Below are 22,919 nucleotides of genomic sequence, written 5' to 3' on the forward strand. Positions count from 1 at the left end.
TGGCCATTGCTTCAAAGCTTATTGGTTATTCAGGTATGAACCAGCAGTGACAGGGCACCTGCGGCCTCAAGGGATGGGGGGGAGGGGGGCGGAACCAGCACGTCCTTCTGGCCCTGCTGGATCATGAGTTGCCCACCACAAGCGACTCTCCAGCATGGCCATGGACCCAGAGGCACACAAATTAATCTCAGAACTATGCGGCTTTTGGCAGAAATCCCTCCAGACTTAATTAGTAAAATATCAGAAATCCAAAATCACGTGGCTGCTATCATATGGTCTTCAAAACCAGCAATAGAAAACAAATTATTTCACGATGCCTTTTCAGCAGGTCTGATTGTTGGGGGAAAATTCCAAATAATAACGGTGCATCTTTTGTCGAAATAATCAATGTAGTAAAAGTAGAGAGAGTTAAGTGGAAATAATCTGCCTCACAGACAGGGGGAGTTTGGGATGGGGAATATATTGGGGTTCTTGGTGGTAGAAAATATGCACTGGTGAAGGGATGGGTGTTTGATTATTGTATGACCGAGACTTAAACCTGAAAGTTTTGTAACTATTCTCACGGTGATTCAATCACTTGATCACTTGACATCCCGTTATTCATCAATTCACTCGCGTGGTCACCAGCAACATCTCCATTCATCCCTGTTGCATGCTAATGTAGCCCAACGGCAAGGAACACGAAGAGCCTCAAATCGATCGTTCAGGGTCTTGACGAAGAAGTCTGACCATCTCATAGGTGGGCGTGATCTTTTGACATCACGTGGAATCCAGTCGATAATGGTTCTAGTCCAGCAGTCATCTCCAAATCTCATTATGTATCCAGCCCATCTGATTTTTGACGCCTTGGCAAATGAGACAGCGCCCTGATTCTTGATCGTGGTCGGAACTTCGGATTCTTTCTCTCCTTTGAGTGAAGCGTGATACTCCAAGCATAGCTCCTTTGATTCCTCTTTGGGAGACCGAATAGCATTCTCATCCTGTTTGCATAGGGCCCAGGTCTCTGAGGCGAAAGTTAATGCAAGAAGAACAGTGGAATCGAAGAGATGTGCCTGGAGCCGGAGGTTCTTGGTCCTCTTAGCTATTTCTTCAACATTCTTAAAGGCATTCCAAACTGCTCTCTTTCTCTTGTGCAACTCAGGTGCCAGGTGATTCATCATGTTGACTTCTCGACCTAGGTACACTTAACTGTTTCATTCGGAGATGCTCGTCCCATTGAGAGTGAATGGAACGTCAGGAAGGAGACCATTTCTCATAACCATTGTGAGGGATCATTCCTGGTGGGTTCAGGATGCCAGGGATTGAACTCAGGTCAGCTGATGAAAGGCAAATCCTCTTGCCACTGTACTGTCACCTCAGCATCTAGATGCATATTTTAAATAAAACAGTTAATAAATGGAAATATCATTATTGGTGGAAGAGAAAGAAATTCTGCCTTAAAGTGAAACTGGCTGACTGTGAAATGGAATGAAGAAAAGTTATAGGAAAGAATTAATGTAAATGAATTCATAGAATGCTTGAGAGTTATGTATTGGGGAAAGAAACTATGGTCAAACTGGATTGTTAGGAGGGAATCTTTAAACTGTATCCACAGAACTGTTCTAATAGTTATATTTTAAGGAAGTCTGGAAAGGGGCCTTAGATATTCCTGAGTATAGACTCATCATAGAACTAAGGACAAAGAGTACTGCTATTAGAAAAATTGGACACTTATAAAAATTGCGGGTGGAAATTTTCTATATGAAACTAAATTTACTAAGCATAGACATCTTACTGCTTGAACTGCATATATGTTTTGCTATTACAGATTTTAATAATTATTTCTCTGACATATGGCTGGTAAACCGGTAAACTTCTCCTTATCATAAGTATGAATCACTTACTTTTCTCTTGACTCCTTTGACATATTTAATACTTCATGGCAATGCCTTTTTTTTTGTATATGCACAGGAAAAATGGGGTATCTTACTGGAACTTTGTAAAGGGGTTCCTTTACTCTTATAAATGGTAACAGTGTCATTCGTATACTTTGAAACCTGTAAAGAGTTTACTTTGGTACCTCGAAACCAAGTAGAGAGTGATGAATCCCAAAACCTCAAATGTTACAGGTGGGTCTTATGGAACCATGGGAATTTGTCATATTGGCTTACCTTAAACTTCTGTTTAATTCCTAGCATTCCAAAATGTGGATCACAATAAGGACCTCATATAGACCTGGGGCAGGCTTTGTGTCACTCTAGCTACAAGTAGTACCTTGGCTCAAGTAGTACCTTGCCCAAGGGCTCAACAAGTACCTTGGTATAATGGCGCTGTTGTAAAGAGACAGCCTCTAAGCAGGAGAAATCAGTGCCCCTATCTCCTCCTAGACCTAGAAGGACTCCCTGGAGCTAGGAGAACTAAAACATACTGGCCTGAGATCTATAGTTGGAAAATATACTTTCAGGGAAAAGCTACCTTCCTCTAATTTAACTAAATCTAAACTTGCAAGTTAGTGCCCCAGTTCTTACTGTACCAGTGCAAATAACTTTCACTTTTACTAATAAAAAACAATCTGTTCTGTTAGTTGTAAAGGTGGAAAGAAAAATCACACTTCATTTCAGGGACATGCCTTTTCGTGTAAAAACCAAATTCTAGCCCCATGAAGGAATAATACAATTTCCTGCTAAAATTCAAAATAAAATCAGCTATACCCTTTTAAAGCATGTAGTGTTCCATTTGCAGGAGCCATCATGGCAGGTGTTCCTCGCCCCCATCTCACCATCCAGTCCCAGATGCTCATGTCCATCAAGGTGCTCATCCAGGTCGAGTAAAGAGCCTCTTCCTCTAACAAAGATTTATCAGTGTTCTGGTCTCCTCTGTAATGCTCAGCACATTGTGCGCATTGATAAGAAGCAGGGGTTACTCACTAGCTTAGCTCTGAGACTGTGCTCAGGAGTCACCCCTTCCTTCCATATGATCACTGTGAGATCAGTGGTACAATCCATTGGCAGAGAATTCAAATACTGTGCACTTTATGACCCCATAGTCATCACCTATCCAGAAGAGGACATCCTGGGATTTTTTTTCAGGTCTTGTCCTTGCCTCCTATGTGACATCATTTCTTAGTATCCTTTCTTCTATTTACTTTGGAATTCATATGTTGTTCTTTTTCTAGTTTCTCAAGCTGTGAAGGTATGTCATTGCTTTGATCATTTTTTCCCCCTGATGTTAACCTGTAATTCTTAGGAACTTCCTCTTTAGTATTTCTTTTGCTCTGTCCCATGGGTTCTGAGAGTTTGTGATTTTATTCTCATTTATTTCTAGAAATACTTTTATCTCTTCTTTGATCTCCTCTTTGATCCAGTTGTTTAGTAGAACAATTAAAAGTCAAGTTTCCCACTGTGGGAAGTTTTCCAATTTTTTTCACAATTCATGACTTTAAAGTTAAAAAAAGATACTTGTTATGATTTGTTTTCCCCATTTTTTATTGCAGAACTGTGATTTATAATACTGTTAATGATAGCCTAGTGCATATATAATTCTAACACTACATCCACTGCTAGTGTACCTGATTACCTACACAAATTCCCCAGGGATCTCTCTTACCTCACCCCTGAACAACTAGGTAAGCTCAATTCTTTTCTTTTACTTTTTAATGTAGGAGTACTGCTACTTATGCCATTGATTAAGTTGTTTGAATTGGGCATGAACTCTACATTCCTTTTTTTTTCTTTTAATTGAATCACCGTGAGATACAGTTACAAAGCTTTCATGTTCAAGATTCAGCTGTGCAATGATTGAACACCCATCCCTCCACCAGTGCACACTTTCCACCACCATGTTCCCAGAATAACCCCACCCCCCACCCCAGTACTCACCCTGCATCCATGGCAGGCAATTTACTCAATACTCTCTCTCTACTTTTGGGCGTTATGTTTTGCTCGAATTTTCCCACCACCATTCAAGTCTGTCTGCCAGGGGCAGGTGCTAGTTCATTTATTGTCCATTGCTCATTTTGAATATCTTGGGTGCCACGGCCATGCGCGTCTGTAGTTCTAGATTGTAAATGGTTGGGTTCCAGAGACATTTCTGTAGGGCACTAATCCATTTTGGGATTCAATTGGGCATCTCTGAACCAGGGCTGTTGGTGTGTTAAGATGGCGCCTGGAAGCACATTGTGGTCTGACAGCCAGGCTGAAGGCTAAGCTCAGTTCTATAGACCAATTCTCCAGTTCTATGCTGCCTTACTATGTTTCTTATTACCTCACATATAAAAGATCTCATTCTATATCTGACCCTCTTTTTCTGACCAATTTCATTTAACACGATACTCTTTATTTCATCTGCATGAATGCAAATTGAATGATTTAATCTTTTCTATGAGAAAATTATTCCATCATGTATATATACCATGATTTCTTTATTCAGTCATCTGTTCTTGAGCACTTGAGTTGTTTCCAGATCTTGGCTACTGTGAAAAATGCTTCAATGAACATAGGGGCACAAATGTCTTTTTAAATAATGTTTTTGGTGCTAGGGTGGATGACAAGAAGTGAAATTTTGGGGTCATATGGGAGATTCCTTGATAAGTGGCTATATTTTTTTCCAAATAAATTGAACCAATTGACATTCCCAGTGACAGTGGATGAGGCTCCTATTCTCACCTGCATCCATGCCAGTACTGATTGTTTCTGTTCTTTTTAATGTGTGTCAGTCTCAATGCTATATGGTGATATGTCATTTTTTATTTGTATTTCTCTGCTGATAAGTGATTACTGGATTACTACCAGCATTTCAAAACTTAATGATGAAAATATAACACTGACACAGAAAGCGAGTATATAGAGAGAGGCTAGAGATCTGCCCTGGCTCCAGGGACAGGGCAGCCCTCACTGCCTCCTGTTCAGAGATGTTATTAGTACAATTTTATAATCATCAGGAAACAACTATGTCCACCAGTCAGGATGTGGAACATTCTGATTAAAAACTTGGGCATGACAATCAATGCCTCTTTTGCAGACCACAACACCCAAAAGGAGAGAGAGAACACAGGGGATTGCCCTGCCACAGAGACAGGGGGGATGGGGGGATGGGGGTGGGAGGGATATTATCCATGGTGGTGGAAAATGGGCACTGGTGGAGGGATGGGTATCTGATCATTGTATAATTGAAACCAAAGCACAAAAAATTGTAAATCTACAACTGTAAAAAAAAATAAATAAATAAAATAAAGGGAAAAAAACTTGGGCATAAATAATATATAGTTATGTTCCAGGCAGCACGTTTGGTCAGTTAAAAGAACGAGGAGTGTCTTGGAGAGCTCAGACACCAGAGCCTCTATCTGAAGCAAACCCTGCCTTTAGGACCATGCTGCTGATCCCTAGCAATTGCTTTTGGACAATCACAAACACTTTAAGCCAGAACACATGATGTTCCACAAGTGGTAACATTCCCCCCCCCCCCCCCCATGTATCTATTGGCCATCTGTATATCTTCTCTAAGGATATTTCTGTTTATTTTTCTCCTCATTTTTTTCTGAAAGGATCTAAACATCATACTAGAGAACTATGGAACGAGTTCAAGGGGAACAATATAAGATAACTGGAGTCTCTGAAGAACATGGAGGTGAATTTGATGAAGAACCAATATTTAAAGAAATCATACATAAAATTTTTTCAGAGTTGAGGAATACAGGGAACCAAAAGAGACCATGTTGTTTCCAGATTCTGGCTATTGTAAACAGTGCTGCAGTAAACAGAGAAGTGTTGGTGCCCAACCAGACTGTTAGGACGAGCCTGTGGAGACCGACCTGCAAGCGGGCAGAAACATGGTCCTCATGAAAATGGGCGAGCCATGACTTGTGTGTCCGAACTGGTTTGGACAGAGTTAACATCTCTTCCTTTGGCTGCCTTTTATCTCTTAGTATTACATAGAAGCAATCTTCCCTTTCTCATAGATCCCTAAACCAGCTCAGATTTGGAATGCAGATATTCTCTCAGATTTCCTTATCACTCCACGTGCAAGGGGCTGTAGCTCACGGTGCCAGACTGCTTGGCCTTGCATTCCTCCTTGGAGGCTAAGACTGTTGGTGACAGAACAATGTAGCCTTGATGTCTTGATGTCTTGATGTTCCTCCCATAACCCTTTTCCCTATTAATGCTTTCTTTGTACTGAGTGTGTGTATGTAGGATAGTAAGTAAAAGGGACTGATGGATGCTTCTCCATGCTGCCCTGCCAGAGTGAGCTAGCAGCCCTCCAGCCATTTTTAGAATTCTTCTCGTGGTTCTATCTCTGTGCCCCTGACGGAAAGAATATTCACACAATATATGTTGTTTTCAGATTCTGAGTATTGTGAAAAGTGCTGCAATAAACATAGAAGTGCAGATGGCATTTGATTGGTTAAAAAAAACCTATGGTATATATACCCTCACCTGAATATTATGGTATATATACCCTCAATTGAATATTATGCAGCTGTTCAGGAAAAATGAAGTTATGAAATTCACTTATAAATGGATGGACATGGAGAGAGTATCATGCCTAATGAAACGAGTCAGAAGGAGAGGGACAGACATAGAATGACAGCACTCATTTGTGGGATATAAAAATATATATAGTTTGAGACTAATACTCAAGGACAGTAGAAATAAGTGCTAAGAGAACTTGTCCATGGTTGGATGCTTGCCACAAGTGCTGGTGGGGGACAGTATTTGGGATAAAGAAGAGAACACTAGACAAAGATAGTTGGAAATGATCACTCTGAATAAGAACTGCATGCGGAAAACAGGTAAAGGAACAAACACGATCGCCTTTCAGTATCTGTACTGCAAACCATAATGTCCAAAAGGAGAGAGATTGATAGAGAGAAAGAGAGAGATAGAGGAAAGGGGAGAGAGAGAGAGAGAGAGAGAGAGAGAGAAAGAGAGAGAGAGAGAGAGAGAAAATGACTGCCATAGAGCTAGACTGGGGGTGAGGGGGTGAGCAGGAGGGAAATTGGGGATATTGGTAGTGGGAAATGTACACTGGTAGAAGGATGTGTTGTGTAACATTGTATGACTAAAACCCAACCATGACAGCTCCGTAACTATCTCATGGTGATTCAACAAAAAAAAATCAAAAATAAATCAAATTTTAAAAAGGTACCCTAAGGGTCCCAGCAAAAATAGACTCAAATAAGAAAATTCCAAGACACATTGTACACAAAATGACAAAATTTAGAGACATAATATTGAAATTTGCAAGATAAAAAAAGGAACTTACATACAAAGAAAAACCCATAAGATTCATAGCAGACCTATTAAATGAGACTCCATAAGCCAGAAGAGAATGGAGACTATAGTACAAAACATTAAATGAAATAAATGTCATCAAGAATACTGTGTCCACATAGATTATCATTCCAATTTGAAGGAAAAACACAGAGTTTCAGAAACAGGCAATAATTTAGGGAATTCATAGCTATGAAACTAGACTTGCAAGAAGCATTAAAGGAACATCTTTAAAAGATAAGACAAACTTCTCAGCACTTAGCTTTGAGTATGGCACTCACTCATGTTCCTTATGGGTGCCCTCTACTAAATTAAGAAAGATTTGATTTACTTCTAAGCTTTCTAAGGGATTTAATTCATTCATAATAACAAAATAAGATTTTATTAATATTAAATTCTCTCTTTTAGGTGTTTTTTTGCAGCCATAGAGATTCTTCTTATAAGCTTTTACTTATTAATGCAGACACTTAAGCAGTATCTATAATGAAGTATTTTCTAAAAATAAAATCAAGGTTCTTTTTCTCAGGATAAAACATACTTTCATACTTGTATAGACCTATTCATATTTTCCTCATAAATCTTTTGTAATTCTCTTCAGTCTTACTAAATTTTACATTTGTTGGGTGTATATATTTCATGTAAATTTGAATATATACTGTAATATAATTATTAAATATCATTAATGTTTTAAATTTATATACCTGTTAAAAAGATACAATTTTATAAGTTATCATTTATTTACAATTTTGTGGAATCCTAAGGTATTAGCTCTATTCATCTATACATGTGTAGGTCCTCGAAAAGAAAAGAAAAAAGAGAGATCTCTCCTATGTATGAGATTTTAAAAATGAGACATTGTAATGAAACAACAAATAGTCATGCATCAGAACTGAAGAATTTTTTTTCTATAGGACTTAACTTACTTGGGTGGAACTGAGGAGGAGTCCTTGGGATACTGGTATCAGCATGCTCTTTCCCGCTGAATGTCATTTTGGATGTCTTGTTGGAATGATGTAAACATAAAAAGTATGAATAACAGTATTGTAAATCCTGGTACTTCGATGAAAATGAGTTAGTTTGCTTTTTCTTTTCTTTCACTTTTTGGGTCACACCCATCGATGCACTTGTGTTACTCCTGCCTCATCACTCAGGAATCACTCCTGGCAGTGCTCAGGGGACCATATGGGATGCTGAGGATTGAATCTGGGTTGGCGGCATGCAAGGCAAATGCCCTAATCGCTGGACTATTGTCCATTACCCTGAAAATGGTTATAAACTAATAAAATAATGCAATGGCAAATAGAATGTCCAGTCTCACACTACTATTGTGTTGCCATTGATGTGTCTTCTCTTGACCTTTAACACATGTTTTTGAATTAATTAAATTAATTGACTGGTATATTGTTTGCACCTGTCAAAATGGTTGAGAACTGTGGAAAGTCACATTAGAGAATCTGTGAGCTCAATTTCCTAACAGATTCAGAGAGAAAGTTCAGTGATTGCCCAGGAATTAAAAGCATAGAATTCCTGGGAAAGCCCCATCATCAGGTCTAGCTCACCAATGTCAATTTTATTGTATTTCAGCTCTGAAGTCAGATTTGAGTTCTTTTTTCCTCAACCCTACCTCCACAGCCTGTCAAATATGTGTTTTCCTTTGAAGAAAGTATTCCCAAAGGCTCATTATAATATCTCCAGCACAATTCTACTAAACTGTTCTATAATCAGTCCAAACAAGGGCAAATAATAGAAACCAGGGAAAAAACACCTGGACCTCAGCAACTCTAGATTCTTTCACAGAAGAACTTATTATGGAAAACTCTGTAAGTTTTAAAATCTCCTGGGAACCAGACCTCATCTCTCATAAAAGATTAATTTCCCCCCCCAGAAGTGTTTTGTTTTGATGTGCCTTCTTAAAATTATAGTGCTGTTCCTTTCTGAGAGGTAAGAAATAATTAGTGGGTGACTCCCAAGTACATTCCCACAGCCAATTCATTTGTTCACAGACTCTCATGTGTGTTCCGCTTTCTCATGGACAGGTAAACAACAATTTAATCCTATTGTGGTTGCACACAATGAGTTTAATTGCACTAGTGATGAAATTGCGTTAAGTCTTACCCACCCCCTTCCTTCTCTGGTCCCCCTCCCCTTGATTAATCAGTGATCCTGGATTTTCCTAAAGACATTTCTATTGTGTAGGGAAAAAAATCTCTACAGGTATCCAAATAGTAAACCAATACACTCCAATAGTCATATCCATTTTTAAAAGACCGGGAGGTAAGATACCTGGGAACTGTAACGGGTTATTTCCACACAGAAAACCTGCACCTCTAATAATATTATCAAATGTACATATGTACTTGGTCATTGCTAAAACTTGGAATCCACAAAATATCCATAAAATACATTGTTTAAGGCTTAATAAGTTATGTTGAAAAATTATTTGCATGTGGAGTAGTTTCTGAGTTGATCTTGTTATTGACATTTTTGTTTGTTCGGGGACACTCAGGGCTTTCTCCAGACTTTGCACTCTGGGATCACTGCTGGCCTCAGGAAACCATATGTGTTGCCTCAGACAACTTGGTTCGACCACATTCCAAACAAGTGCTTCACCTGCTGTACAAATGCTTGAGCCCACTATTGACATTTCTTACCCTGCAAAAGTTTTCCCAGGAGGAACCAGCGTGCTCTGTTGAATGTGAATGAGAGTCCTGGTTTTCCATAAGACCGCATCTTTTATATAAGCACTTTATATTTTGAAAGTTAAAAAAGTATTAATATGAGGGAAACTATGGAAATTTATGGATATTGGGCTCTGCAAAGAAAGGTGGTGATGGAGCCAGAATCTGGAAAAAACCTCAGTGCCCAAGAAAAGATGACTGGTTAAAGAAACTTTGGTACATCTACACAATAGAGTACTATCTAGCTGTTAGAAAAGATGAAGTCATGAAATTTACATACAAGTGGTACTACATGGAAAGTATCATGCTACGTGAAATGAGTCAGAAAGAGAGGGACAGACATAAAAATATTGCATTCATCTGGGGGACATAAAGTAACAAAATAGGAGATTCATACCCAAGAATAGCCGAGATAAGTACCAGAAGGATTACTCCATGGCTTAGAGGCCAGCCAGGCATGGTAGGGGGAAAGGCAGCTCAGATAGAGAAGGGAGCACCAAATAAAGGGTGTTGGGAGGATCCTCCCAGGAGGGGAGATGCATGTTGAAAGTAGACTATAGACTGAACATGATTGCCACTCAATGTCTCTTTTGCAGACCACAACACTCAAAAGGAGAGAGAGAACAAAAGGGAATGACCTGCCAGAGGCAGGGTGGGATAGGGGGGATGGGAGTGGGAGGGATACTGGTATCAGTGGTGGTGGAGAATGGGCACTGGTGGAGGGATGGGTACTTGATCATTGCATAATTGAAACCGAAGCACAAAAATTTGTAAGTCTACAACTGTACCTTATGGTGTTTCACTAATTAAAAAAGAAAAAGAAAGGTGGTGATGGATTGCACGCACAAAGGCCCAAACTACTGGAGCAAGACAGCCAGTGTAGAATTTGTCAGTGCTATGCAAAGCCTTTTATTCTTTATAACCTCATCAGCTTAACTGCAATTTAGCTTGTGTAAGCCTGCTTGCTCGCTTCCACATTTGAAGAGTTAAGAGTGGAATGGACGCCTTGTTTGGGGTGAGAGTTACCAGTGTTACCTGAGCATAAACTTCTTTCTCTTCCCCCACCTTGGTCAGGCACCTCCAGTTTTTGGACTGTCCCTGACATTATTCTGTCCCCACCCTCCAGTCATTGGCGTTCTGTAGTTAGGGCATGCTTACATGCTTGGATATGTGCTCACACATTTGGCTGTGCCTACTGGAGGTCACTCATCAGGTTGCAGTGCTCACATAATCAACTGTGGCATTCAGTGAGGGTTGCACTCCTTGAACTCTGGTGCTCATTCACATCCCCAAGTGCTTCCTGGGGATATCTGAGGTGCTCACATGTTGGGACCTGGACAGATGAAGGAAACCAACAGGAAGGGCAGCTTATGAACCCTGTCTATGGATGTTCAGTCCAGAGATGCAGTGCACCCTGTGCTGCTGCCCAAGCAGTGGTCCCGTATTTATTCTCTGCCTCCATTCTCTTTCTAAAAAACTTCCTGTTGTGAAAGAAGGAAGTTCAGTCCAAGAAGCTGGGAGTCCTCTGATCCTCCACTTTTCTCTCTTATTTTCGTCTCTTAAACCTCAAGGCGTCCCTGCTTGAATCCTGTTCACCTGGGGCCAGTCCCTAGCACTCATACATGTTCTCATCACACCTTTTGATTGCAGTGGTAATCCCTTTCATATATGGTATGGTGTGACTAAAAATTTCTATGGTGCCTGGACTCACAGAGAACAGAATTAACAGGCTCCAACAGCAGAGCTATCGGGATGATGTGTTGGGGCCGGACTAAGCTGTCAGAATGAGACCACGTAGACTGACCCGCACATGGGCATGAACAGTGGCCCCATGAAATGGGCGAGGTTACTGGTGTGTCCAGATTGGTTTGGATGAGGCTGAACATCTCTTTCTTTAAGCTGCTTTCAGTAAATAATGTAAGTTTCAGTATACTGAAAGAGTCAGTTTCCCTCTTCTCACAGAAGCCTGGACCCAACTTGTCTCTGACATGTAGATTCCAGGTGCTAGCCCAGCTTGTTTTTTGACATGCAGATCCCAAGTGCTAGCCCAGCTTGTCTTTGGTATGCAAACCCCAGGTGCTTTCAGTTTTGTATTTTTGTTATTATTTATTTATTTATTTATTTTCAAATTTTTATTAGTGAAACACCATGAGGTACAGTTGTAGACTTACAAATTTTTGTGCTTGGGTTTCAATTATACAATGATCAAGTACCCATCCCTCCACCAGTGCCCATTTTCCACCACCACGGGTCCCAGTATTCCTCCCACCCCTCAACCCCTCATCCCACCCTTCCTCTGTGGCAGGGCATCCTCTTTTGTTCTCTCTCTCCTTTTGGGTCTTGTGGTTTGCAAAAGAGGCATTGGTTTTGTATTTTTGGAGGTGGAAACTCACTGACTTGCCCACACAAAGAGACAATGCATGCCTTACTGCCTCAATGTTCTTCCTGTAACTTCTTTTGATGGCATCACTGTATTGAGCTCTTTAGAGGCATGTACAGTTGGATAATAATGAAAGGAGATCTCAGGACTCTCTACCAAAATTTTGTCACAGGATCTGAGTGAGTTCCTTGATGCTCTGTGGTGGTGGAAAATGGGCACTGGTGGAGGGATGGTTACTTGATGACACAAGTCATGGTGTTTCACTAATAAAAATTTGAGGGAAATTGACTCTTTCAGTATACTGAAACTTATATTATTTACTGAAAGCAGCTTAAAGAAAAAGATGTTCAGCCTCATCCAAACCAATCTGGACACACGAGTAACCTCGCCCATTTCATGGGGCCACTGTTGATGGTCCTTTTTCAAATTCCTCTTCTGGCCTTTGTTCCTTCTGGAGCTTCTCTCTGAGAAGGGTCCAGCCTTCTCTGAGTCTGTTACTAGTACCAGGAAGGTCTTATTAGGCCTTAGTTCCTGTGTTTGCAGCTATTGGTTTTATGACTTCCTAGGAATTCCATTGCCATAGGAGACCTTCCCTGTCTAACTGCCTACATTACATTGACTCCCCACGGTACTCACAATTCTCGTGCTTTTGTTAATTTCTCCTACATCCTATACTTCTCCTGAATTGTTTCCCCTTCTATCCCTGCTCCCCCACTCTTTAGCAGTTCCTCTTTCCCTGTATTATCCCTGTTTAATTTAAAGTTGTTGTGGTTGTTATTGTCTAGTGATCAGTCAGTGGACCCTTTCTCAGTCTACCAGCCCTGGAAAGTCTCTGGGCCAGGAATGTACCAGACACTGATGAAAGGATTGTGTTGAAACATTGTATGCAGGAAACCCAATCATGAAAAACTTTTTAATTTCAAGGTGACTTAAAAAAGGGGGTGAGGCAGGAAGGAATAGTGTGAACAGTTTAGTGTCTTTTAGATGCATACTGATTGGTTATGTGAAAAAAAATCCTGCTGATAGGCTCTGTGAAAAAGCATTAAGAGCCTCTGCTCTTAATGTACCTATTGAATATTGATGTACTCACTGTCTGTTCGAATGCCTTGGCAGCTCACCAGGTGGAGAGCCGAGCAGGGAGTGAGATTGTATTGAATAAATGGCTTCCTGTGTGACTCTAAAGCTTGGACAGTTCACATGTGTTTCTATCATTTCTGAGACTGAGCCCCACTGGACCAATCCAATTGGCATTCCCCAATAAACTAAAGTCATTGCTTTAATATATGGAGAATACAAAGGATCACACAGCTCCTATATATTCAAATTGAACATTCTAGTATTGAACTGCATGATCATCTTTATAGTTTTCTAGTGACTAAGTTAAGACTGTTTCAACTGTAGCTGAATGGTTTCAAATCAATGGTCTGATTCTGGTGAGGAATTAAAGTCTCTAGGTCTTAAATTCTTTTAAAGAAATTCTCATAATTTTAATGATCAATAGCTTCTGGTTGGCTCTGAATGGTACAGTTAAACAATATACTTAAAAGCCCCCCTCCCAAGCACGTTCACACCCCCTCAGTAGTGCTGCTTCCATCAAAGTCCTGCTGCCAGATCAGACTTCCACAGCCTCAGATCCTGTGGGTCAAAAACCCGCATCTCAGTGTAATGAGTCGGAAAAATCCTTGGTACACTTGTGATCTGTGTTACTTTGTTTTGTTTTGTTTTTTATTTATTTTTTTTAAATTAATTTATTTATTTATTGAATCACCGTGGGAAAGGTTACAAAGCTTTCAGGTTTAGGTCTCAGTCATGCAAATATCAAACACATTTCCCTTTACCAATACTTATTTTTTACCATGAAGAAACCCAATAAAACCCCACCCCCCACCCCTCCCAGTCCCTGTGGGGCAGATGAATTCTAGTTAACACTCTATCTGCTTTGATTAGATTCATTGTTTCAATAAAAGATTCACCACTATTATTTAGAGTTTACCCCCCCCCAAATCAGACATGCTGAAAAAGCATTGTGAAGTGATTTGCTTTCTACAGCTGGGTTCAAGAATTAAATGTTGGTTTTGGATTTCTGCTATTTTACTTATTGACCCTGGAAGTATTTCTACTGAAAGTCAGATAGTTAAGAAATTGGTTTCTGTGCTCTGGAGTTGTGGCCATGCTGGAGAGCCGCTAGTGGGGGGCAACTGGTGGCCTCGGTAGGGCGTGAAGGGCGGACCGAAACGCCCCCCTTCCCATGAGGTTTTAGTCGCCCCCACTCCCCCGGCTCATACCTGCTGTCCACAAGGCTCCCATGCGGCCGCCATCTTTCTTTCCAGAGAGGAGAGGGCAAATGGGGCAACACCCTTTCCCCTCCGGACAGACCTGATGGCCTGGATTAACGCATAGTCCATTCACTTTTCTGCTCCAAGCTGCTGGGTTCTGCATTAAGTCCTTGTGCTTCTGGGGCAGTGGCCGTGCTGGAGAGCCGCTCGCGGGGGGCAAGTCGTGACCTCGGAAGGGCGTGAAGGACGGACTGGAACGCCCCTCTTCCCATGAGGTTTTAGTCGCCCCCAGTCCCCCGGCTCATACCTGCTGTCCACAAGGCTCCCATGTGGCCGCCATCTTTCTTTCCAGAGGGAGGAGGGCGGAAGGGACCAACACCCTTTCCCCTCCGGGCAGACATGATGGCCTGGATTAACGCATAGTCCTTTCACTTTTCTGCTCCAAGCTGCTGGGTTCTGCATTAAGTCCTTGTGCTTCTGGGGCCGTGGCTGTGCTGGAGAGCCGCTCGCGGGGGGCAACTGGTGGCCTCGGTAGGGTGTGAAGGACGGACCGGAACGCCCCCCTTCCCATGAGGTTTTAGTCGCCCCCACTCCCCCGGCTCATGCCTGCTGTCCACAAGGCTCCCATGTGGCCGCCATCTTTCTTTCCAGAGAGGAGAGGGCGAATGGGGCAACACCCTTTCCCCTCCGGACAGACCTGATGGCCTGGATTAACGCATAGCCCGTTCACTTTTCTGCTCCAAGCTGTTGGGTTATGGATTAAGTCCTTGTGTTTCTGGGGCTGTGGCCGTGCTCCAAACTTAACTATGATTTTCAGAGAGAAACGTTGGGTGGTTTACTTCCCATGGATCACTTTGTATATAGAGAGATGTCACGCGGCAGCGTAAGCGGCCGTGCGGTTTTGAGGAAAAGTCCTAGTTCCCGCATATTCGAGCTGTGCTTGTAGAGGCTTCTGGTCACCGGGGTTCCATCTGGGGGAGGCGGGATGCGGTACCTACCCCATCTGGGGCTTCCCGATGATCTCGGCTCTTTTTGGAACCTGTTTTTTTTTTTCCTTCGGGATCTGTGGATCCCGCCCTCCATGTTGTCCTTCTCTTCGGCTGAATGCTGTAAATATGGCGCTGGGGGGCGGGCTGTGGGCGTGACTTCTGGAATCTGAGGTTACCTGGGAGTTGTAGTCCCGGCAGATTTGAGGAAAAGTCCTAGTTCCCGCATACTCGAGCTGTGCTTGTAGAGGCTTCTGGTCACCGGGGTTCCATCTGGGGGAGGCGGGATGTGGTACCTACCCCATCTGGGGCTTCCCGATGATCTCGGCTCTTTTTGGAACCTGTTTTTTTTTTTCCTTCAGGATCTGTGGATCCCGCCCTCCATGTTGTCCTTCTCTTCTACTGAATGCTGTAAATATGGCCTTGTTTTGTTTTTTAAAGAACAAGTATTAAACCAAACAGCTTCCCAGGCTCCGTTGACTCTTGGAGCTAAACTGTTACTGTGGCAATCGGAATACTCGGCATCTCTTGTGGGCTGGGTTGTTTGCTTCTCTCCCGGTCCATTGGTCCTACTGAAATCATATGGAGTAGAGTTCATAGATCTTCTTTACATAGTACACCAGGGCGGCCACTGCTATGGTGTTGTGCAGTCTTTCTGTACAAGTTGTCCTTCCGGACCAGCACCACCAGGGTGGAGGAAGTGAGTGTGTGCAGGGGCAGGCGGGACAGTTTATAGGCATCATACTCCACCTGGTACGTGTAGCAAGGGTCAAACTGCCACGAGATGCCGTAGAGGGTGCAGCAGGCTAGGCTCAGCACACCAGAGGACAGGGAGATGTAGTGGGAATAATCTAAGGGCAATGCCAGCGGGGTGAAGAGGCAGGCTGTGCCTGCCAGCATGGTGGTCTTGTGCAGGCAGTTGCCCGCAGTGATCCAGCGGGCTGTCTTGTCACCGATGCGGCTGGGCTCGATGACGATGTACTTGTACTGGACTTCCAGGGCTTGCTCCAGCTCATACGCAAACTGGTCCTGGGCATTTCCCCCATTGTAGATCTCGTGCACAAGGTAACAGTCTGTGGCCGACAAGCTCACCCTCTCTGGGGAGCTGCCGTCGCTGCTGCCCAGGCCAAGATGCCTCCTTCCCCAACCCAGTCTTAGATTCTCTAAGTGTAAAATAAGAAATATGATAGTTTCTATCTGACACTGTGATAAGGATTTTAAAATTATAGTAACACAAATAACATGCTTAGAATTTCACCTAATATATATTAGTCTTTATAAGGGTTATCTATTGTTTAATGTTTGCTTTAGTTTATTTTGTACCTTAAATGGTAATTACTTTAAGTGGGCAAAATTTTGCATGTAAGACTTGCAAAAATAATAATGTAATTTAAATAGTAGTTAGAATAAAAGTATATGCAAAATCACATTAATGAGGCAGGTAAATAGAGAAGGGACTCCATGCCAATGGAATTCCTGGGAAGTAATAAAACCAATGGCTCCAAGGCTGCAAAAGCCCTCACCTGGCTCCAGTGAAGACCCCAAAGAAGCTGGACCCCCCCCCCCCCCCCGCTACAGAGAGGACAAACTTCAGCAGAAATGACTGCAATAAGCACCTGAGGGAGATTCACCAAAAATTTCAAAACCCTTCCTTTATGACAGTGCCCAGTCAACTCTCATGTCTGCCAAGGCAACCTGAAGAATATCTATGTAAATGCAGGTCTTAAAGGCCACTCAGAGGCTCTTTCTCACCTTTGAAGAATCCACGTTCTCTCCAGAGCCAAGTTACTCTCTCTTTCTCAACCTCCCTCCCTTCCTCAAAACCCCCAATAAAATCAGTTTTTACTTCCCTGCTCATCTTCTCCTGAAATTCGTTTTTCAGTAGGAGAAAGGTGAAGGACACAAAAAGGAAGGTCTAGGCCTAAATTTCCTTCTCTGTAAAGAGCAATTCCTTACTCTAGCCTCAGTTCATGATGAGGATTAGCTCCCATTCTGAGTAGGACAAGTGAACAACAGAAATGAACTTTAGGGAATAATAAATTAATATAGTAAAGTAGTGAGCTACAAAATTAATACTCTCTTGCATTTCGTATGCAAATGATTGAAGAATATAAAAAAATTTAAAATCCAATTTACAATTATGTCAAAAAATTAAGTACTTAGGAATCAAGTTAACAAATAAATGAAAGACATACATGGAGAGCTCTAAGTCACTTTTAACAGAAATAAAAGACAGGCATCATGTTGGTGACTCAAAGGATTAGAGAGCATTCTTTGCATGGGGAAGCTTGAGCTCAAATCCTACAAGGGTTCAAGTCCTCTAAGCACCACTAGAAGTGATGTCTGGGCACTAAACCAAGAGTATCTTGTGAGCAAAATATTTCCCTTTTTTCTCTTATGGGTTTTTTTTGGTCTTGTTTTTTTTTAATTAATTAATTTATTTATTGAATCGCTGTGGGAAAAATTACAAAGCTTTCAAGTTTAGGTCTCAGTCATGCAAATATCAATCACAATTCCCTTTACCAATACTTATTTTTCACCACGAAGGACCCCAGTAAACCCCCCAACCCCCCCCCAGTGTCTGTGGGGTAGATGAACTCTAGTTAACACTCTGTCTACTTTGACTAGCTTCATTGTTTTGATAAAAGTTGCACCATTATTATTTAGACTTTACCCCTCCCCCCCAAACTCAGCCATGCTGAAAAAGCATTGTGAAATGATCTGCTTTCTACAACTGGGTTCAAGAATTAAATGATTGCGGCCGCACAGTTTTGGATTTCTGCTATTTTATTTATTAACCCTGCAAGTATTTCTACTGAGAGTTAGATAATTAAGAGATTGGTCTCTGTGCTTCTGGGGCCGTGGCCGTGCCGGAGAGCCGCTCGGGGGGGGGGGGGGGGGCAACTGGTGACCTCGGTCGGGCGTGAAGGACGGGCCGGAGCATGCCCCCATCCCATGAGGTTTCAGTCGCGCCCCCACCCCCGGCTCATACCTGCTCTCCACAAGGCTCCCGTGTGGCCACCATCTTTCTTTCCAGAGAGTTGTTTTTGTTTTAATTGGGGGTCACACACAGAAATGCTCAGGGGTTACTCCTAAGTCTACACTCAGAAATTACTCCTGACAGTACTATGGGGACCATATGGAATGCAGGGGATGGAACCCAGGTTGACCATGTGCAAAGCAAATGCCCTCCCTGCTGTGTTGGATATTAACCCTAAGTGTTTTAGGCTTCATCAGTGAATTGCCCCTTTTCCTGTCTCCCTCTCTTGCTAGCATCCCTAATTTAGTTAAAATTTATCTTTAACCCCCTCCGCCTGCTCCCTCTTGGCGGCTCAGTGGCCGCCATCCTCCAGAGGCCATTGGACAGTCAGGTTTGGGCCCGCAGTGACAAGACACAAGGGGCCTCATGGGATGGGGGTGGAGCCGGCCATTTCCTCCCCACTCCAATGAGACCCCACCGAGTCGCTGGCCATGAACAGTTTCTCCGCCTTCTGATCAAGCTGCTTAATGGCCATGATCCAAAAGACTCAGAAACAAATCTCGGAACCCAGTGACTTTTGGCAGAGATGTGTCCGGTCCCCGCATTAGGTTACCAGCGCTGGGCCACCTCAGGGAGAAAAGGGTGCTATCTCTCCGCCTGCTCCCCCTTGGCGGCTCGGTGGTCGTCATCCTCCAGAGGCCACTGGACAGTCAGGTTTGGGCCCACAGTGACGAGACACGTGGGGCCTCATGGGATGAGAGTGGAGCTGGGCCTTTCCTCCCAGCCCCAATGAGACCCCAGGTTGCCGTCCACAAATAGCCTCTCTGGTTCCTGATCAAGCTGCTTAACAGCCATGATCCCAGAGACCCAGGAACAAATCTCAGAACCCAGTAGGTTTTGGCAGAAATCCCTCCAGATTTAATTGTTAAAATTTCAGAATTTCAAAATCGCACAGCCACTACTGTGGCCGTGTAACATCATATGTATTCATAATCAGCAATAGAAAACAAATTTTCTACAGTTGCCTTTTTGGCAGATCTAAGTGTTGGGGTAAAATCCCAAATAATAATGGTGGTCCTGGGGTTGAAATATTGAATGAAATCAAATTAGAGAGAGAGTAATGTGGAAATCATCTGCCCCACAGGTCGGGGGAGGGTTTGGGATGGGGGTATACTGGGGCTTTTGGTGGTGGAAAATGGGCCCTGGTGAAGGGACAGGTGTTTCATCATTGTATGACTGAGACTTAAACTTGAAAGCTTTGTAACTGTTCTCACAGTGATTCAATAAATAAATTTATAAAAAAGAAAAAAAAAGTTATGGTTGAGTTCATGCCCAATTCAATCAGCTTAATCAATGGCTGAATAAATAGCAATAATCCTACATTAAAAAATTTATCTATAACCTTTCCTTTATGTTTTACCTCTCATTGTCACAATTTCCCAAGTTAATCTTCATTACTTATAAGTCAAAACTTCCTAGTAATTCTGGACTTTGTATTTGTAGAGATTAGTATTTGAAGTGTTGTGTATTTATTCCTATAGCCTTTTTATATTTGACTATAGAGCAATGTTCTTTGGTTAAACACAGAAATCCTAGCATTGATATGTGAGTTTTAGGTTCCTAATAATTAGGAGTTGATTGACTCTGAAACATATCTACTCCTGGGGATCTGTCATAATTACTTGACTCAGGCTCTGGTTTCTGTAGTTCCTAACTTCCCAAAAGGGAAGTTCTGCCTTGGGTTTGGGATGGACCTGGGTCAAGTGACAAAGCTACCCCAGCATTGAAATGGGACAGTCTAGAAAGCATGTACGGTCTTCTGTTTGTTTGTTTTTGCTTTTGTTCCTTCCCCCTCTTTTAAAAAATTTAATGAATCACCATGAGATTCAGTTACAGACTTACAAACTTTGGTGATTACATTTCAATCTTACAATGATAGCGTACCTATCCCTCCACCATTGTCCATTCTCCACCACCAATATTTCCAGTTAAATGCATGATCTTGATGCAAACTGTTATTAGATAAGAGACAGGACCCTCATGGGGAAGGGCAAGCTGAGTTGGTCTGAGGAGTTAGTCTTGGATTTACAGTAAAAGCCTTGCTTGCTCTCAGAGCCCAGAAAACTAGTATTTTAGTCTAGAGAACTATCTGGGAGGAGGCTCTTGGAAGATGGGAGGAAGGGAGGCCTGTCATGGAGCACTTTCTTCAGTATTGTTTCTTCAGTCTGAAGTATTGTTTGAGGAAGTATTGAAGAATTATTTGAAGAAGTATTGTTTTTTCAAATCTGAAAGATAATCTAGCTGGACAGAGTATTTTTGGTGAGGAGTTCATTTTGTTAAGTTTTTGTGCTATATCCTTCCATAGTCCTTTATTCCACAGAGTCTCATTTGATAGATCTGCTGTACATCTTCTGGTCTTTCCTTTGAATGTAAGTTCCTTTATGATCTTGCTATCTTGCTCTTTCAATATTATGGCTTTATCTATGGTTTTTGTCATTTTGAATAAAATGTGTCTTGGAGTTTTTATAGTTGAGTCTATTTTCACTGGGACCCTTTGGGCCTCTCGGATCACAGTTTCACAGTTTCTATAATCCTCAACTCAGAAATTCTCTCTCTCTCTCTCTCTCTCTCTTCCACTCTCTCTTTCTCTCTCCCTTTTAAGTTTTTGGTCACACTCAGTGATGCTCAGGGATTACTCCTGGATCTGCACTCAGGAACTACCCCTGGTGGTGTTCCAGGGACCATATAGGATTGCAAATGCCCTACTTACTATCTCTCCAGCTCCAACTCTGGAAGATTCTTAAGTGTGGTTTTAATTTTTTGCTTTTTGGGTCACACTCGGTGATGCACAGAGGTTACTCCCGACTCTGCACTCAGGAGTTATTCTTGGCGGTGCTCAAGGGACCATATGGGATGCTGGGAATCGAACCCAGGTCGGCCGCATGCAAGGCAAATGCCCTACCAGCTCTGCTATTTCTCCAGCCCCTTATGTGTGATTTCTTGAACTAGTATTTCTTCATCACATTTGCCTTTCTGTACTTCATGAACTCTGATTATACTTATATTGTTCCTCTTGAGGTTATTCCATAGTTCTCTGGCATGCTGTTCTTTTCTTTTCAACATATTTTCCACTTTCTGCTGTTTCCTAGGAGTTTCTTCTTTGTAGGAGCTTTTTGATCTTTTGCTTAGATTCTGTTACTCTCCTATCTCCTGTTGAGATTTTTCACATAACCTACCATAATCTTCACTTCTGTCATTTCTGATTCTAGTAGATTTTTTTTAGACTCTTGTACTTTATTGTGCTGTGCTTACTACCAGTGCCATCGTTTCATTAAACACTCTCATCATGGTGTCACTAAAGACATCGTCTGAGGATTTTCTGGTGTTGTTTATACCTTCAGTGATACTGTTATAGCTCACTGAACTTGGAGGGCTACTGTATGTGTTTGCATTGGTTTTGTAATGTTCTTGCTGTGCTGGAGTGAGTCTTTAGTTACATCCCCTGAAAGATACCGAGAGATTAGGTTGGCAATGTTCTTTCTCATTGGCCATATTCACCAAAAGACAGGTACAATAACTGTGAGGAGCATGTAATTTGTTGAGCAGATTTAAATTTGAATAATTTGTTTAATAGAAAGTAGAAGAGGCTGCACATTTCAGGAACTGAGGAGTAGGCTGTGTATATGTTGCAGATTGGGTGTGGGGGCTGCTTAGACCTCTCCAGCAGGGGACACCTCTGTCTCCTGTTCTATGGTAAGACCAGTGACAACAACCAAGGACAGGTCTCACCTGGGATAGCGGAGCAACAATCAGGAATTCCGGACTTTTTATTGTTGATCTTTGTTTTTGCTTTGTTTCTGTTTGGGAGTGACACCCAAAGATGACCAGGGTTTCCTCCTGGATAAGTACTCAGGATTTACTCCTGGTGAAGCTTGGTGTACCATATGGGATGCCAGAGATAGAAACCGGGTTGACTGCATGCAAGTCAAGTTCCCTACCTACTGTGCTCTCTCTCCAGTCCCTATTGATCTTTGTGAGTGCTTTATATATATTTGATATTAATCCTTTACTCACATATAGTGTGCAATTTATCCAACTTAATAGAATGTTTTAAATCTTATTCCATGTTTCTTTTGGCCTGCAGAAAGTTTTAAATTTTATGTATTTTTTTGTTGTTGTTGTTTATTTTGTGTTTGTTGTCTTTGTCAATGAAACATATCATTGATAAACCTTGGAGGTCAAAATCCTCGGAGTATTCTGCCTATATTTTCCTGAATGTATGGGTTCTGATCTAATTTCAAGGTCTTTCATCTACTTTAAGTTGACTTTTGTTTAAGGTGTGAGATACAGATCTTTTTCTTTTTCTTTCTTT

General features: G+C 42.0%; 1 pseudogene; it reads right to left on the bottom strand.

Moving 5' to 3' along the window:
• Positions 1–16,059: 16,059 nt before the first annotated feature.
• Positions 16,060–21,895, bottom strand: LOC130023975 (transmembrane protein 11, mitochondrial-like; annotated as a pseudogene).
• Positions 21,896–22,919: the final 1,024 nt, after the last annotated feature.

The sequence above is a fragment of the Sorex fumeus genome, unplaced genomic scaffold (assembly GCF_029834395.1).
Source record: "Sorex fumeus unplaced genomic scaffold, SorFum_2.1 ptg000026l, whole genome shotgun sequence".
NCBI classification, from domain to species: domain Eukaryota; kingdom Metazoa; phylum Chordata; class Mammalia; order Eulipotyphla; family Soricidae; genus Sorex; species Sorex fumeus.